The sequence below is a fragment of the Haliaeetus albicilla genome, chromosome 1, assembly GCF_947461875.1.
Source record: "Haliaeetus albicilla chromosome 1, bHalAlb1.1, whole genome shotgun sequence".
Taxonomy (NCBI): Eukaryota; Metazoa; Chordata; class Aves; order Accipitriformes; family Accipitridae; genus Haliaeetus; species Haliaeetus albicilla.
This window is the reverse complement of record NC_091483.1, coordinates 54,894,726-54,911,371: the sequence shown is the minus strand read 5'-3', so window position 1 is coordinate 54,911,371 and position 16,646 is coordinate 54,894,726. Positions and strand designations below refer to the sequence as shown.

The 16,646-nt window shown below is 42.5% G+C and overlaps 1 protein-coding gene across 2 annotated transcripts in view; it reads right to left on the bottom strand.

The window, feature by feature from the left end:
* The window catches only part of LNX1 (ligand of numb-protein X 1), a 139,868-nt gene that overhangs the window by 122,224 nt on the left and 998 nt on the right, over window positions 1–16,646 (bottom strand). The window contains exon 1 of one of the 2 annotated variants that reach the window (XM_069790138.1): window positions 9,920–9,936. The exons of the other annotated variant lie outside the window; for it this stretch is intronic. The gene's annotated coding sequence lies outside the window, so the exon portion shown is untranslated. Of the gene's footprint in view, window positions 1–9,919; window positions 9,937–16,646 lie in introns of those variants that run through there. 2 annotated transcript variants of the gene reach the window in all.

Below are 16,646 nucleotides of genomic sequence, written 5' to 3'. Positions count from 1 at the left end.
ATGCTCTGTTGAAAAGATGTACCATGGCATTTTACATCAGCAGAAGTAAATAAAAAATAATTATTTGGTAAGACTAAGATGACTAAGAGCTTGTTGCAGTGCTGAGAAGACCATGGTGGCTGTATAGAGTGATCTGGAAAACTCCATACATTAAACCAGAGAAAGTGTGTCCAGAGCCAAGCATGGCCATGTTGTCAGGAGCAGGATACACAGCCTCTGCCTGCAGAACTGGGTAGGCACGAGGTTAGCAATCATCGGCTACAAGGACTAGTTGGGGTTCATGACAGATAAGCAACATTCAAATTTCAAAGCTGCAGTAAGAAAAACTAGAAGGTTTTGAAGAAAGGAGAAAGTAAGTGTGTGAATAAGGCACTGTTAAGACCAATAATAGATTTCTGCATGCAGTCTGATACTCATACTTTAGGTGCTAAAGAAAAATCTGGAGAGGGCAAAAGAGAAAGACAAGAAGACACAGAGGACTTGAGGGCAGAAGAAAGTATTTACTGAAAAGCTTAATGAGTGAAAACAAATTCATTTTATAAAAAAGAAAATGTTCCATGACAACAGAATTCCTGATGCCTGAATTCATATCAATTTTTGGTGGAAAGTGGTTTGAGGGAAACAAAACTGAAGGAAAACTCTCTGTAGTCTCGATGTCTCTTATGACTCCCCTACTAGACATGAGCTGACACATGCTGCAGGTAGCCTGTAAATACTTTTACACTGACCGGCTGGCCCTGTGCTGCCAAATAGAGTGTGTGCCAGCAGAGCTCTCCCTTCTCTGAGTCTCTCTCCTCTACCCAGGCCAATTTTTCATCAAGCCAGTGTGAACTCTCTTCTTTGAGACTTCTACACTCTTTCAAATTTGTTTGAAATCAGCAAAGTATTCCAAATACATTAGGTAAGAGAAGCTGATGGACAAAAGGAGACAAGATCACAAATCTTGTCACTGCACGAGCTAGATGCAAAATAAGGCTGACTTGATAACGCTGTGAACATGTATGTACCTTCACAAAGAAAAGGTATTTGGGACTAAGAGTGCTCTTTAATCTGAAAAAAGCACGCCATGTTTTAATCTGAAAAAGTTTGCCAAATTCAAGGCAGAAAGGCTATCTTTTTCTTAACAAGTGAAGGCAATAATTCACCATGTGAACAAGTCACCAAAGAGCTGATTCTATGTCTTTTACGTGTTCAACACTAGATGCTGATTTGAAAAAAACATATTTTAGCCAAAGTGGATGAATTATGACAACCTAACATAAACTGGGCAGACAGTGGTCCCTCAGGTCTTAAGCTCTGTGAACCATTCCCTAGCATGGCACAGCAACAGTAGACATCCATTAGTCATGGATGCTATCATGCAATAAATAGGTTGGTGTCAGCAAGGACTCCATGAGTAGTCCTAAAAAGTGGGCTGAATGGACCAGCTGTGAACATGGGTCTTCAACCTGCAGAGACCTCAAACTCTTCAAAACACTCTTCTTTGCACTAGCAGCCCAAGCACCCCCTGCTTGGGTTCTTTGTCTAACAAAAGACAGTAATCCATCAATCTACACAGGTAAGCACAGCTCACAGTACGCCTTTGGAAGCGATTGTTATTCCCAGCCATAAATAATGCCTTGCCCTTTCTATTCAGGAGTGCTACAGCACTTCACAACTGGCTGCGCTGCTCGGCGCAGTAGTGACGCAGGTAAGGGCTGCAAGGACTCGACGCAGCAAAGCTCTGCGTGTGGCAGCCTGTGCCAGCCTTGGTGGAGGATCTCCCTGTGTCCTCAAACAGGGTGCTGCCACAGGAGGGGCGCAGGAAGAGAGAGCGCTTATTCGGGTCGGAATGATCTGGCTATTTCAGCCAACTCTTGCCCCCTTTTAAAAAGCAGCTGTGAGACTGCAAAGTGGCCAAGACCACATTCTATGTCTTTGTTAGACAGGATGCCTGGTACCCGTGGCCCACAACGCTTGGGAGCGCTTCTGCAATTCCAGCTCAGAAGGACAAATGCCAGCTTCCAAGCCTCCGTCTTCTCCTCCACGTGCCTCCTCAAGGATCCGACAGATGCCTGACCTTGCTTGGCTTGGGAGCATTTGCTGCAGTGGATACAAACAGAGCTGTAAGCGGAACACTTCCTCTGCGATCGCGTTCCCCCTCCATGCTGAGTCTCACGGGCCAGGCTCGGTCACTGCTTGCTTAGGCAGGGCTGTCGGCTACAAATGTCCCACCGTAACCATGTGCAGAGCACGCCCGGTGGAACCTCGCGGTCCGTAATGAGACTATTGCAGCGAAATGCATCTGGCAGGAGGAGATAACTTGCAAAAAACGAGGGTGAGAAGAGTTAAGTGTTGGCAACCCTAACGAGCTGGATTCCCAAAATGAACTGGAAGGATTTGGCAGAACTCAAATTACATTTTTAAACAGTTACTGTAAGTGTAAATGTTATTTTATCCACCCCCTTGAACTGTATCATCCTGGCCAGCCACCAGGCAACCACACCCACACTGTTACTTTTACAGCTGCAGAGATGGGGTCAAGATAGTCTGTGTTCTGTGTAACTCAAACCCTATTATTAAAGTAATTCATTTGCAAATAAATCATCCTTGTTAAGCAGCTCCAAGAAGGAAAAAAATAAGAGCTTGTAAGCTTGAGCTCATTTGCTGAATGCAAATCCTACTCCCTTCCCTGACCACATTTAAATAGTTAATAAGAATTTGGTCACCAAGGCACCTCTCCTTATTTCATTCAAATCTGGGGAAGCTGATACAGTAATCATTAAAGTAAAACAAAAAGAAAAAAAAAACAAAACCCAAAAAACACAAGGTTTATAAGGTGATGGCTCTTCACAGGAAAACAGAAAAGATCAAAGGATCTTACAGCACTCAAAGGTCTAACACTGAGCCAGAACATGACCAGGAACATTATTTCTTCTTATTTTCAGCATTACTTTTAGTATGAGCATATGAGTGTAAACCTGGCCCCAGCTGAGTCATTGACTTCAATGGAGGCAGGATCTCAGCTACTGTGGAGGGCTTGAAAACTGCCAAGTGATTCCTGGGAGGAAACAAGTAGCCTTATTTTCAGGAGCACTTTGCATGATCTGGCTTTAAATACTTAGGGGTCCAGTTCTGCATTCATTCAAGACCTTGCATCTCCATCATCCTGCTCAAGAGTTGTCTGTTTGCTGAGGGTTTTTTGTGGTTTTTTTTACTCTCCCCTTTTCCCTTCTTACAGGTCCATGTTTGGAAGGTTTTTCTGGATTTACAGGAATGTCACCAAATCTTTTGAATGATAGGCCAGAGGCATAACACCTTTTCCTTTAGTCTTTAGGTAAAAATTTAAAGTTTGTTTACTTCTGCAAGTCCACACATGGTTATGGCTTTTTCCAGTACCTTCTTCCATGTTTATGTAAGATACTGGATATGCATGAGAACTGAAAACAAATTTATTGTTAATCAAACCTGGCCTGCAAGATTCATTATATCTTTAAACAAAACAAATAAAGGGATAACTTGTTATTAAGCAAAATGTTATTTTATGCCTGCTGCAATATTCACAAATATACATAAAGATTATTCAGCTTTCATGTGATGAATTAAAGCCACCGGAAGAGCTTTAAAGTGATACCACAACCAGAAAAATATTATGCCGAAACTGAAACAGCCAGAGCCAAACTTTTGTCTTACATTATGATATAAAGAATTCTGAAAGTAACCTCTGCACTGAGTATTCAATGATTTAAAATAACCATTCCTAATGTAGTGTATCTTCTCTGACCTTGTATTTTAGGGCCCCTGATGGTCTAGCCACCCGCTTATGGCTGTGGCTCTAGACCAGATCTCGACCAATATCCAAGTTGACATACTTTTTATATTTTATTTTTATTTTCATAAAGATGATGTGTTTATATTCACACACAGTTTTGTAATAACTACTTGAAAAAATCCCACCTGAAAGATCAAATTAAACTTACTTAAATTCTTTACTGTCTACAAAAGGATAAGTTTCATTATGGATGTTTCTAAAGATGCCATGCTGCTTCTTACTATTTGGCCATATGAACTATAAACTTGAAATAAACTTTTTCTACAGGAAGATGATATTTCCAATATTTTTATTCATTGCTTTAAACTAACACTTTAACACAAAAAAGAAAGATTTTTATGTATTAATACTGGCAATATCTGGAATTCATTATGTTTTCTGAATCCGAAACTAAAATCAAAGAGCACCTACTGGAAGCAGCAAGCATATTTTCAGATGCTACACATTTAAGCCCTACATCTTTTTTCCTCCCTATGATCTACGTGACTCAGACCTCTGGTCCTTCACAGCCAGAGCCTGGATGTTGCAAAATGCCTTTCTGAAAGTAATCCTGCACGTTTCTGCTCAGAAATTTCTTAGCATCTTACAGGAGAGAAACGATAAGCCATCTGTCATGCAAAGTCTGGGCTGTTGCAACCAAAGGGAGAACTGAATGAAAAAAGTATGAACAAGCAGAGCAGACTTTGTCAGTAATTCACTGTTTTCCTCCACCTCCCCTTCTCTTTCTCTCCATGAGACCTACCTCAGACGTTTACCGAGCACAACTGTGGTAACAACCTGTGAGGAGACCGTTCCCACCACCAGCTCTCCTGCCACTGTTACTCTCACGGCACTTGCCACACATCATCTGGAAATTACCTCATCCTTCACCAACACGTGTCTAGTTGTTAGAGGCTTGCGAACCTAGCAGTGATGCTCCCTGACTTTGCCAGGGAATATCCTCATTTGCTGAATCTCTGGATAAAATTAGGCATTAGTAACAACAGTGTTGGTACCCACTGCTCCTCCCCGCTTTTTGGCTCCTCAAATATATAAAAAGCTAAGTGGCACGCTGTTTTCACGCTTCAGAGGGAGACGTGCCAGTCAAAAGACACATGCGAGATTTGGGAAAAAAGAAAAAAAAAGTATCAATGGTCTCTTATTCACCCGTCTTCCAAAAAACAGTGCCATCAAAACAAAGGCACAACTGTTCCCGCACAATAAAGGGCGCATTGATAGTGCTCCTAAAAACAAGCTAGCGTAGTCTTGACATGCCCATCTTGTTGAATCTTCATGAAACTGTTAAAACTGCTCTATTTCAATTTGTCTGTTCCTGTCATGATCACCGACAACTCAAATTGCCATAAGAGCAAAGGAAATGCCATACCAGCTCAGGCAGTCACCATGCACAAGTAGAGCATACCTAAGAAAGTATTAGAAGGAGGGCAAGGCATAAATAAAGTGGGAATTCCAAGTAAATTATCTATTGCATCTGAATAATGCTTTCTGAATAACATTACCTTTTTGGTTTCTTAAAAAAGTCTGTAGCCCTGTGTCCTACATTTTAGTTCCAGGAGCACGCAAAAAGGCAGCAGGGTCAGAAAAAGTCACATGGGAGCAAGTATCAGAGAGGACAAATCTTACCCAGGCAAAATTAGAAACAAAACTGAAAACATATTTCAGCATCATTACAATTAAACAACTTCTTGTAATTTTGACAATGATATAAATACGAGGCCAAGGGCTGATGCATGTAACTGATTATCTGGTTTGTTGGCAGTTCTGTTAAAAAAAATTAATGGTTATTTTTCGAAGTTTTCAGTAAACCACAAAAATCATTTCATTTAGAAAGGTGAAATATTTGTGTTCAAATTTGTAAAGTATTTTGAAACAAAATCATTCTTAGTTATAGAATATTTTATTGATATTTTTAACATGATACAGAGGCTTTTAAAACTATGTCCTATCTTTCCCCAGTAGAAATAATTGGCTGTAATAAACCCATTTTTTTCAAGGCATACTAAATTTCTGCCTAGGCTCATTAAGGAAGCTTGAACTAAAATATTTCACTCAACCTTTACTCTCTCAATCTTGTTTAAACTGAGATTTGTTAATCTAAGGAAATAGCACTGGTATATTCTTGTCATATTATCAGCCAACAGCATTTGGAAAAATGACTGCTGTTTTCCAGAAAAATAACTGTAACAAACATACAGCGAAAGTGATATCTCTATACAAATTATGAAGGGTGAAAAAAGAGAGATAGATTCTTCCTAATCTACAAGAATGCTGAAAACTGAGACATAAAGGGATGCTTTCCAAGTACTCGGAGCAAGAACGCTGCTAAGTTTATCCCATGGAGCTGATACACCCCAGTATGATAAAAGTGGCAGTAACTTTGTTGTCTTTATTGAGAGGAGTGCCTGTAAGCTTATAGAAAAATTTGTACTGAGCAAGGTCTAAGAAGCTGTTCATCCTGCCTGCTGTTCTTCAGGCAAAATGCATTGGGTTTTCTTTATGTTAACCTGCTGGTAATACCTTTCCAATTTTAACTTTTAGGGCCTGGAATAATTTTCCATATAGTGATGCTGATGCGGCTCTGCCTGGCTATGGCATGACAAAATGTGAACAGAAGGGAAGTATGTGTCCTGATGATCAGATACCTGGCCTAAGGAGGGACTAAAGAACAACACGGTAATAAATATACTCTTAAAGAGAAGAAACTTCTAAAATATGAAATTTGAGTGAATATTTAAAAGCACAGCTGCAAGTTTCAACGAAGGTGAAAAACTGCAATTGATTTCAGAGACTGGAAGGTGATAATAACCTTCCACATAGACACATGGTCACAAGACAAGCAGTGATGACTCTTAAAGAGATGCAGAATATTAAGCATCAATGTTTATTACTAGTAAATAATGGTTAGTGATTTGTCTTTTTTATTAATGAACTCCAGAATATGCTTCCACATGGCTCTCTCTGTTTCACTCTTGTGCACCAACTTCTACTACCTATACTAGTTTGTGCTTATATTTCTTTTCAATGAATTAAAAAAAAAAAAGGACAGATGTTTCTGATTTTCCTCTATATGGATGACAACGTAGAAATGTATTGTGGAATCTGGCATTGAGTAGTTCTTGAAGTAGAGTTACCACATGTCCCAGTCACAAAACAGCAACACATAGTATAACGTTTCTGGAAAGAATCTTGCTGCAATAAAATGGATCACAAAAAGTTTGCAATCTATGAATTCTGCCCAGAATATAAACCACCAAAGATGCCTCCTATTAAGTATTTGAAATTGGAAACCAATTCACAGCCCAGGGTGGGGGCGAAGAGGAGGGGGTGGAAGTTAGTTGTACTTTACAGGAAAATGCATTCTTGTTCAAAAATCAGTGCAAACTGCTGATCACAACAACACATTTTTAAAATTACACAGAACATCTTTTGCAATCTGGAAAATATATCCAGTGAACATACTTTTTGGAGAAAATGTTAATAAATTCGTAAATCAAAAGGAGGACTAGCACAACTATCTGGTTTGATATCCTTTATCACACAGGAGAGAAGGCTTCCTTGAATTAATGCCAGTTTGAACTAAACACATCTCCTTTACTTAAAAATCAACTCATGGTTTCAAAAACTCCCAGTGATGGGGAACATACCATAAAACTTGGTAGGTCATCTGACTGACAGCTCGTTATATGTCACAGGGTGTGTGTCCAGGCTTGAGGGTTTTATTTCCCAGGGAAGCACTTATAATCTTCAGGTTCCCCTCATCCCCCTTTTCAAAAGCTGAGCGGCTTGCTCACCTTTTTTCAGCACACTCACACCTTCGTTCTCACATGAAACCTTCTCTCACACTGATGGCATCCCTGCCCTGGACTGAAACCTCCCGAGCATCTCCTGAATCCACATTCAAACAACCCCATTAGCACTCCTGGCCACACCGCCACCTTGGGAACTCATGCGTCAATAAACAAAACAGAAGTATCCCTCATCTCTTTTACAGTTGTTTTTCATAAGGTCCAGCATGTTTCTCGCATGTTTGCAGACCACTTTTCCCAAGCAGCATTAACTGAGGAGCACACCAGCCCATCTGGGGCGCTGGGTGCCCTGACAAAACATGTCTGCTCCCACCTTGCTTGGCCAAATGACCCATCGAGGTTCCCTGAGCAAGTCACCCCAGGACTTGGCAACTTATTTTATCCCACCTTTAAGATAAGACTTGGGGACCCACAGCAGGGACAAGGACAGCAGAGTGACCTCTTCAAAATTACAGAAATGGTGACTCACTCACACAGACCAAATCATACAGGCTCACTGTTATTAAAGAGGGATTTCTTAGGTGTTTTCCCCCTGCACCCTCTGGACTACATCCACGATTCAGAGCTCCCTAAAGCATTTTTATTTCATAAAATGCAGACAAGCTCAGGAAGCTGAGGGTTAATTTTAACCCGTGCCTCTCACCAATTAAGTGACCAAGTTAAAGCAGTGTGAAGTGTTCAGGATGCAGCTGCCTGGCGGGGTGACTGGATAACAACTGGTGCTGACTAGCAGGATGCCTGCTTCACCTGTCAGGCTTAAAGAAGATGCTCCTGGTTCACCCTTCAGGGGAAAATCTAGCAATTCAGGAGCAGGGCAATCCCTTCTGTGGCTGCTCAAAGCACAGCCCTCCCCCAAGGTGGAAACCTTGTCGAGTGTCACAGGCTAGTGGGAAGTTTCACATGCTGTGTCACTAAGTAGAAACTTTCTTCTGAATCTGGTTTTACTCTCAACCCAACAACAAGACTTTCAGGCAGCTCATGCTAGGAATGGGAAAGAAATTACCAAACGATAAAAAAATATTTAGAAATGTAGAGAAACTGAATAGTGACAGTGCAAGAGGAAGACAGCCAGCCTTTTAGCATGGTTTCTGGATTACAGGTCTACCACAAGGAAGATGCCAGGCACGTTTAATTTTTCCACTCTTTTACACATCTTTCCTTTTGTCTCTCCTATTTAGAGTGGCAGCTTTTTGAGAATGAGACACCTTGTGATTTGTTTTATATAAAGCTATTTTGCATAGTAAAGCCAAAGTCCACCAAGATGCAAATGCTAAGATGCACTTTAGACACGCTCCAGTCCCCCAGGCTTATAACTGCAGAAATGAAGGAAACCAGCAGTATCAACAGCCACAAAAAACTGCAACAGGACATAGGACAACATTTCCTAAAAGTCAACAGTCATCCTCAGTATCAGCGCAACATTTCATCCACTCATCATCTGTGACATGCTCCAGAGGAGACGGTGGGAGCAAGTGCATGTCCATAGGGCTGTTCATTATCAAACTTCTGGAATGCTAATGTAAACACCTTGCATTTACTTCATGCTTCGCCTTTAAAGACTTTTGCCAGCATTAATAATAATGCTACTACTCATAGAGCTTTTGTAAGGATTAATTTGTTATGGTCATTAGAGGCCACTGCTCTTTACCACACTCATGTAATAATATACTCGGTGTACTCTCCAAAACAAAAAAAAGAAGCCAGCTGCAGTACATTAACATCCACTTACGGGGATCCAGTGATTTTGTGTCTGCACATTCTGATGATGACATGCAGCCACATACGATAGTCTCTTAAAACCCATGTCTGCTCTAACCCCCATATGCACCTGTGAAAAATAATTGTCACAACATCTGCCAATCTACCATTTCTTCTCTTTCATGAGGGCACTTGTAAGTGTATGCTGAGGTACCAAGCAGTACTGTTACTGGCGTCTCTGTGAACACTTCTTTTCCCTCAGTGTGGCTCACCCCAGCCTCCCAGCTTCTTCCAGAGGTCTACGGAAAGCTAGCAGCTGGCCTGTCACCTTGTTTTCTAATTATTACAGAGAATCCAAGCTTTGGCCTGACAAGCCCATAAGAAATGGCTAACATTGTTCAAATCCTGATGAGTTACGTGGCACACAGCACTGGTGCATGAAGAAACAGGCTGGGGTTGGTCTTTAAATAAACGTTTCCTGCCCTGCTCCCCATTACTGTCTCATCAAAATCCCTCGCAACCCTCAATGCATTCCTCCTCCTTACCGTTTTCTGACATAAAGACCATTTCTCCTACTTCACAGATGAAAATTGACGGCTTTTACCTGATGGTTAGTCCTTCACTTCAGTGCCTGGTAGTAGTGCCTCTTCTTTTGCAGTCTCTTTATATTTTCCCAGCCCTTCCCCAATCTCCTCAGCCCTCTCCCCAGCTTCTGAGAAATATAAGGCACAGAGAGACCACAGCCCAGCATCATCCCTGCCTCCTCCGGAAAGGAAGCAAAGCTCCTACTTCAGGCAGAGCTGTTAAGTGCCTAAATTTAGCTGGGATGAATGTGGGATTAGACCATCAGAGCAGGGAATAAAACCAAGGCATCTCAAGTATTAGACTAGAGTCTTAACACCATCTCCTACATTGCACTGGGGATCTCCGCCATCCAGCGGTCCAAGTGTGCGACATTAAAAATGGCGCTGATAAAGACCAGCATTGAATTCAGAGCAAGTAGAGATCAGACCTTTAAAAAGGACAGGACAGCATTTAGCATATATCATCACTTCCACTCTGGGTTTTTTCTTTTTTTGTTTTTGTTTTTTTTTTTTCAGGGAGAGAATTATTTGTATTAAGCCTGATTTTTTCAGTAAAGTACTGGAGCAACATCTAGCTCTCCATGTGCACACGCAGGAGGATGCCACCACACACCCCATGGTCCTGACCACGCACCTTTATAAGGTAACATCACGCACCAGGCTGCCATGGCATACTGCAGTGCAAGTGGACCCTGTGTTTTGCTCCGTGACAGTGTTTAATTGAGTCTGTGAGCAGTCAGACAGGTACACAGCCCCCAGTGAGTCATGGATGCTTGTGCTCAGGGAGTTATGCCTAATGGAGGCAGTTGCATCAGGTTGGGAAGAGCACAGCAGCCAAGGCACACCCCTGGGTAAATGATGCCTGATGGTATGCTTAATTATAGTTATCATGCCTGGCTGTATGATGTCAGAAATCATAGATGGAGAAGACCTGCTACCTAACCTAATCACTACCACGGTGAAGTATGTCTCCCTTCCTGTTGGAGGCAGTGAGGCTTTCACTGCTTTCCTTTGGAGGAATAGTCCACATTTTTTACTGTGCTCCTACTTGGGAGATTTTGCTGTCTCTTGTTATTACTTCTCATTATTTTCTGGGTCAACCCACTTCCAGCAGTTAATGGCTCCTTACTGCCTCCTACTCCCACCTGCTTAGTGTTTTACTGAGTGCATTGACTTGCACCTGCCCTTCAAAACAGGGAGCGCAGGTGGCTGCGGAGAGCCCTGACCTCCCTGTAGCCCACAGGAGGTCCCCGCTTCCCACAACAAGTTTGGGGTGCTCATCTGCAAGGCCACCGCCCAGGGACATTCGTGGGGCTAATTGCAGAGCCTCGAGCCCAGATTTGGCTTCCTTCCCTCTTCCCCCTCCCTGCGCCGCCTGTGCTCACCCATCTAAGCCACCTTCCACTTGTTTGCTGATTTCCTTCTGCTCTGCTTGCTGCGTCACAGCTATCCACAGAAGGAAAGGATTATGAAATATGAAAGGATCGCTTTCCTTCAATTTTTTCTTCTCACCGATGTTTACATATTTTGGTGGTGCTTGCTCTGGGCTCCTGAATTTTTTGCAGCATCACCGGTGCAGCAAGTCACACCGAGACAGGACCCTGCTTGTACATCACTAATCCCAAGTCATAGCCTCCTTCCCTGTTATTATCTGCTGAGCTCTGATGCGGGATGCGTCACCACAGGAAGTTAATCTAAAATTTTCCGTGTGGTAAATGAGGAAACACCTCATGCATACAACAGGGAGTTCAGATGTGCGTTTCTCCACACCAGAGTCAACAGAATCTGCAGTTTATTTATTTTTTAAACCCCGAGATGGCTGCTGTGCACTTTTGACCTGCTGTCAGTTTGAGCAGTGATTAGCTATTCGCAAGGTGCAAGTGCATACTGCAACAAGGATGCATTTATATAAGTATGAAATACCAGCAATTTCGGAGATTTATCTCCCTTTCTCCACATTCAGTGCTGGAGATAATAAACAAGAGTGAAAAGAAAGGAACGGGTCTGAAGCTCAGAGAAAAGCTTCCTATGTTTAGGTGACAGGTTCCTACAGCGAGCTGAGGCTGCCGGCCAGCTCAGGAGCTACACAAGTTTTCAGAATATGCAAATGGACCCCCCATTTCTACCAGTCTTTTCGCAGAGCTCTTCAGGCATTTTTCAGGAATGTGTCATTTTTACAAAGAGATTAAAAAAAGAAAACAACCCAATTTTTGTTGTCAAATGCAGACAAACTCTGGATAAGAAAGTATTTGAGAAAAGGCTAAACCTTTGTACAATGCTGCAGAGATGTCTTGGTGCTATGACTGGGGATCAACTGATCGCTCTCTGACATGGTGCCCTGGAAGTGATGCTGGGAGAGAACTGCCCAAGTTATCCCATCACATTTGCTCATTACTTATCGCTATTATGTTGTTGCTGGCACACAGTAAGCTGAGAGATGTCTGCTTTCCTGGAGAAGGGCTCGTGACGCACACTGGTGGGATGCGTTGCTCGCTGCCAAGCTGGAGGCAGCATCACAGCACAGGGTCTGGGGGGGTTCAGGGGTCGTAATGGGACGTTAATGCACTAAATGAGGATGTGATTTTCCTGGAAGTCCCGATATCTGAAAGATAATGTTCAAAGTTGTGAACCAAAGGAAAACAGACTTTTCTCCCAAAGAGTTGCGAGATGAGAAAAATAAAAGCAGATGTAGGAAGGCCACATGATCAAGAACAACTCAGAGACATCCAAAGTAATGCTTTAAAAACAGAAAACTCACGGCATAATTTCGACTAATTAGTCTCATTGCATTATTGCTATTCTGCAATAGCTCTTGGCCGCCTAATGACAAATAGCTATCTTGCTTTCAAAATTGCCATTCATCATCTTTCCTGAATTTAAAAGAAACTGAAATTTTACAAATTAACCAAAGACATATTTGAGTAGATATTATTTGAGAATCTTCTATGTCACTATGATAGGACAGTTCCTTCCAAGGGACAAAAACAGAGATAAGCAATATGAAAAAAATGTATGACGCTTAAGAAAGTCAGTAAGAAGTAAACTTGTGAGCATCTGCCCTGGGCTGGCACCAAAGCAGCAGAAGCAGCAAAATAAAATATTAATTAAATGTGGTTCAATGGTTTATATTAGTACTCATCAGAAAAGAGTTATTCTTTCCTTCTTCTGTTCTTGAAAATTTTTCACCTGAAATAGCTAAAGTTTTTGCAATTGAAGAAATAAAAAATATTTTGAATCTGAAATGCATGAGGAGAGGGATGCTGTCTTCCCTGCACCTCGGTTAGGTTTTGGAAGAAAACCACACTCCTCATGCTACAGTACGTTTTCCTCTCTTTGTGAAGAAAAGAAGGCAATTCCTCATGGCAGTAATGTGCTCGCAGTGCATCACATGAACCAAAAATGTGCTGAAGATCATCTTTTCCAGGGAAACACAAGTCTCAGGTACCCAAACAGAAATTCCCAAGAACTTTTGTGGCATCTTTACAGCCAAAATATTTATGCTTGGGTCAAATGCTTTAGCTTTTGGACAGATGAATAAATAAACAGTGTTTCTGGATATAAGGTGAATGTTCATTTTTTTTCTAAAAGAAACAATTACCACACAAATTACATACTTTTAAAAAGTAAACAAACCCTTAAACTGACAACCTTGAAAATATATTTATCAAAGAAGAAGTGTTTGTGTGAAAATACTTTTTATAGGAAAACACACATCCAAGCAGCAGACCGGTTTCTTCCAAAATACACTTCAAACTACATGAATCTGTGCTTGGAAGTGCTGCTCTGATTTAGAACATTATTTCTGGACATCATAAAGGAAAGTAACTTCCAATGTTGCAAAGAGAAACTTCCTCAGAGAAAGCCTCAGCAAGCAGATGCAAGGTTTCTGCCATCCTCCTGCGTCCCCATTTTGCTGGGAGGTGCAGATAGCAGCCAGTGCTTCTTTTCTAAAAAATACCCTACAGCTCTACTTTCCAATATTGAACTTTTAGGGATTGTGTTTACATTTAATAAAAATCCATTACTTTAGATACCAAGAGCTACTGCAGCTGCTTTTCAACTATCCACTTCACAGGGGTATCTAAAATTTCCATGTAAAACTTTTTTTTTCCGCAAACCCATGGAATTCCCATCATAGGTTATCCAGTGCCAGAGTCAGTCTAAACGGAAACTGTAACTATCAAATGCAGTTGGAAAAAAGATAAAAGGAAAAGGTTTTGTGTTGATGCTCTTTCCAGGATCCTCAAGAAAAATGAATGAAATTCATAGTCCTCTGGAACTTGCAGCAGCTCTAACCTGAAACCGTCACGCTTATTTAGAGCCTTGCCAAGAATATTTTCAGGTTTTGACTGAGCAATTCACCTGAAGCAAATGCTGAATTCTCCCAAACGTTAACTCTAACGCTTTACCGTTTCTACATGCTGAGAACACATACGTTATACTCTGACTCAGGGTTGCAGTCATGACATATGGAAGTTCTTAACTTCCCAAGCTCTAAAGTAGATGGACATGGTTTACACTTCTGCAAAATTCCTTTAAATGACACATTTTAACATTTTTGTGTTTCTGAACAAAAAACAAAACACACAGAGCAAAAAGGGGATTATTAACTAGAGTCATTAAATTGCCAGGCCTAATACATCTCAAAGGGGAAAAAGAAACAATCTGGAATCACAACACTGACCTCACCTCATTTGTTTTGAACCCTTGTAATGTCTAGCATTGCCCAAGAATAAATCTGTAACAAAATTATAAGCAGTGTAGTTTCACTTTTAGCTCTAATGTAATACATCAACTCCTTCAGGAAGAACAAAATCTATGTTGAAAAGTTGAGGTCAGTGCAGCTAGAAATAGAATGGATGTGAAAAAATCTCAAAGAATTGGGCGGCTGCTTTCCATCCAGGGGGTTGGTGCAGTCGATGGGGCTGTCTTAGGTGAGCGGGGAGGGCGGTGGGTGGCAGGGGAGGATCCCTGCCCTAGGGATGGGAGGACAGGGAAGATTGGCCGGGGTGCCTGTTGCCTCCCTGCCCTCCCAAGAAGGAGACCAAATTTGGCACTGAGCCGGTGACTCTGCAGCCTTGCCACAGAGTTTACCCCCAAGAGCCATTTCCCTCCTCCCCCAAGAGAAAGATTTTCCCAGTGTTTAACCTGAATTTTCTTGGCTGAAATAAAAGTCATTAATTTATATCCTCTCTACCGATGCCAATGAGGACAGACTAACCCCAGAAGCACTTATGCATCCTTTAAGGCTGCAGCCTGGTCCTGTGCTACTGCCCTTATTAGACAACAGTAAGCTCAACTCATCCAGCCTCCCTTCGTCGATCACAGCCCTCGGAAACACTACCTCTCCCACTGCTGCCCTCTGGACTCGCTCCAGTTTCTCCAGACCCTCTGGAAATGCATCATCTGCCGTACTCCAGCTGAGGCACTATACATGTGGAGCAGGACGGAAGGATTACTTCACATTTCTCGTGGGCTATATGCCTGTTTATACAAGCCAGTGGGATGTTTGCTTTTTTTGCAGCAACACAACTCTACTGACTCACAGACAGCTTGTGACACCCCGCAACCTCCAGAGCCCGCTGCCTGGACGCACCACCTACGCGGCCGCCTCTGGTCCCACATCTGCACAGTCAACTAGTCCTGCCTCCACTGGCTGCTGCAACGGGCAACTCTCTCCTCATCACAATCACACTAAATGAAAGAGTCTTGGGGTGCCTCTGAAAGGCTATTTAACTGCACTTCATTAAATTAATTTTGAAAAAAAGGAATAATTACCAGCAGATGGCAGCCCCCGTGCCACCAAGGTGTCGATCTTCCTTGTCTGCTTTGGGGGGAGGGGGGGGAAGCTGATCCAGAGAAGGTTTTCTGTGTGGGTTGCCGCAGAGCAGAGGGACAACCCTGGGAGAGGGAGCAGTGCAGAGGGTGGCTCACCAGCGCTCACCTCCCCTTCCGTCTTGATCCCAGAGGGCAGACCGGGCTCAGTATGCCTGCAGCAAGGCTGCCCAAGCAGAAAGTCCATTTCTAGCATCACCACCTTTGCAAACCAGCTTTCCTCTGTAGTTGTCTCTGCTCATCTGGAAGCAATCTAAGGCTGTGATGAAATACATGCCTTACACATGGGGAGGTGGGAATTTAGCTTGGGGGTTCTTGCACAGGCACACACACCCCAGCCGTGGGAGTGACTGCCTGGGGTCAGGCTCCCAGCCGACCCCGAGGACCGTGGCGCGGGGAGGGCAGCAGCACGGCCACCTCCACGGGCTTGCCATCCTGCCCAGCTCTGCAGGGATGAGGTCTGGGGAGGAACAAGCCTCCTTTCTCTGAGCGGGGTTGCTCAAAGAAGCACCACGCGGGATAGAACTTTCTGTTCTGCTTTGCTACATCCTTTATCAGTTCGTGGGAGATGTTCATGCACTAAATCTAATTCAATCACATGTTTATTTATCATACACTGCAGAAGGAGCCTTGGCTATTGAATAAATATGTGGCAGCCTAAGTGGGGCTCCTTTTTCAAAATGCATCTATAGGGTTTTTTTCTGTGATCTGTGCAAAAAGGCATGTTTGTAAACAAATTGCAAGATCTATTTATACTATAGCTCAAGATATTTAGACAGTAGCGTCTCAGAGACTCTTGATGGAAGTGGTAAACTAGGCTGGAAGTTGATCTGACAGGAAATAAAAGCTAAAATTGTTTTCCTAAAAACGAGCAGATAACACTAACAGGCTGGGATGGGTAAGAGCATGGAA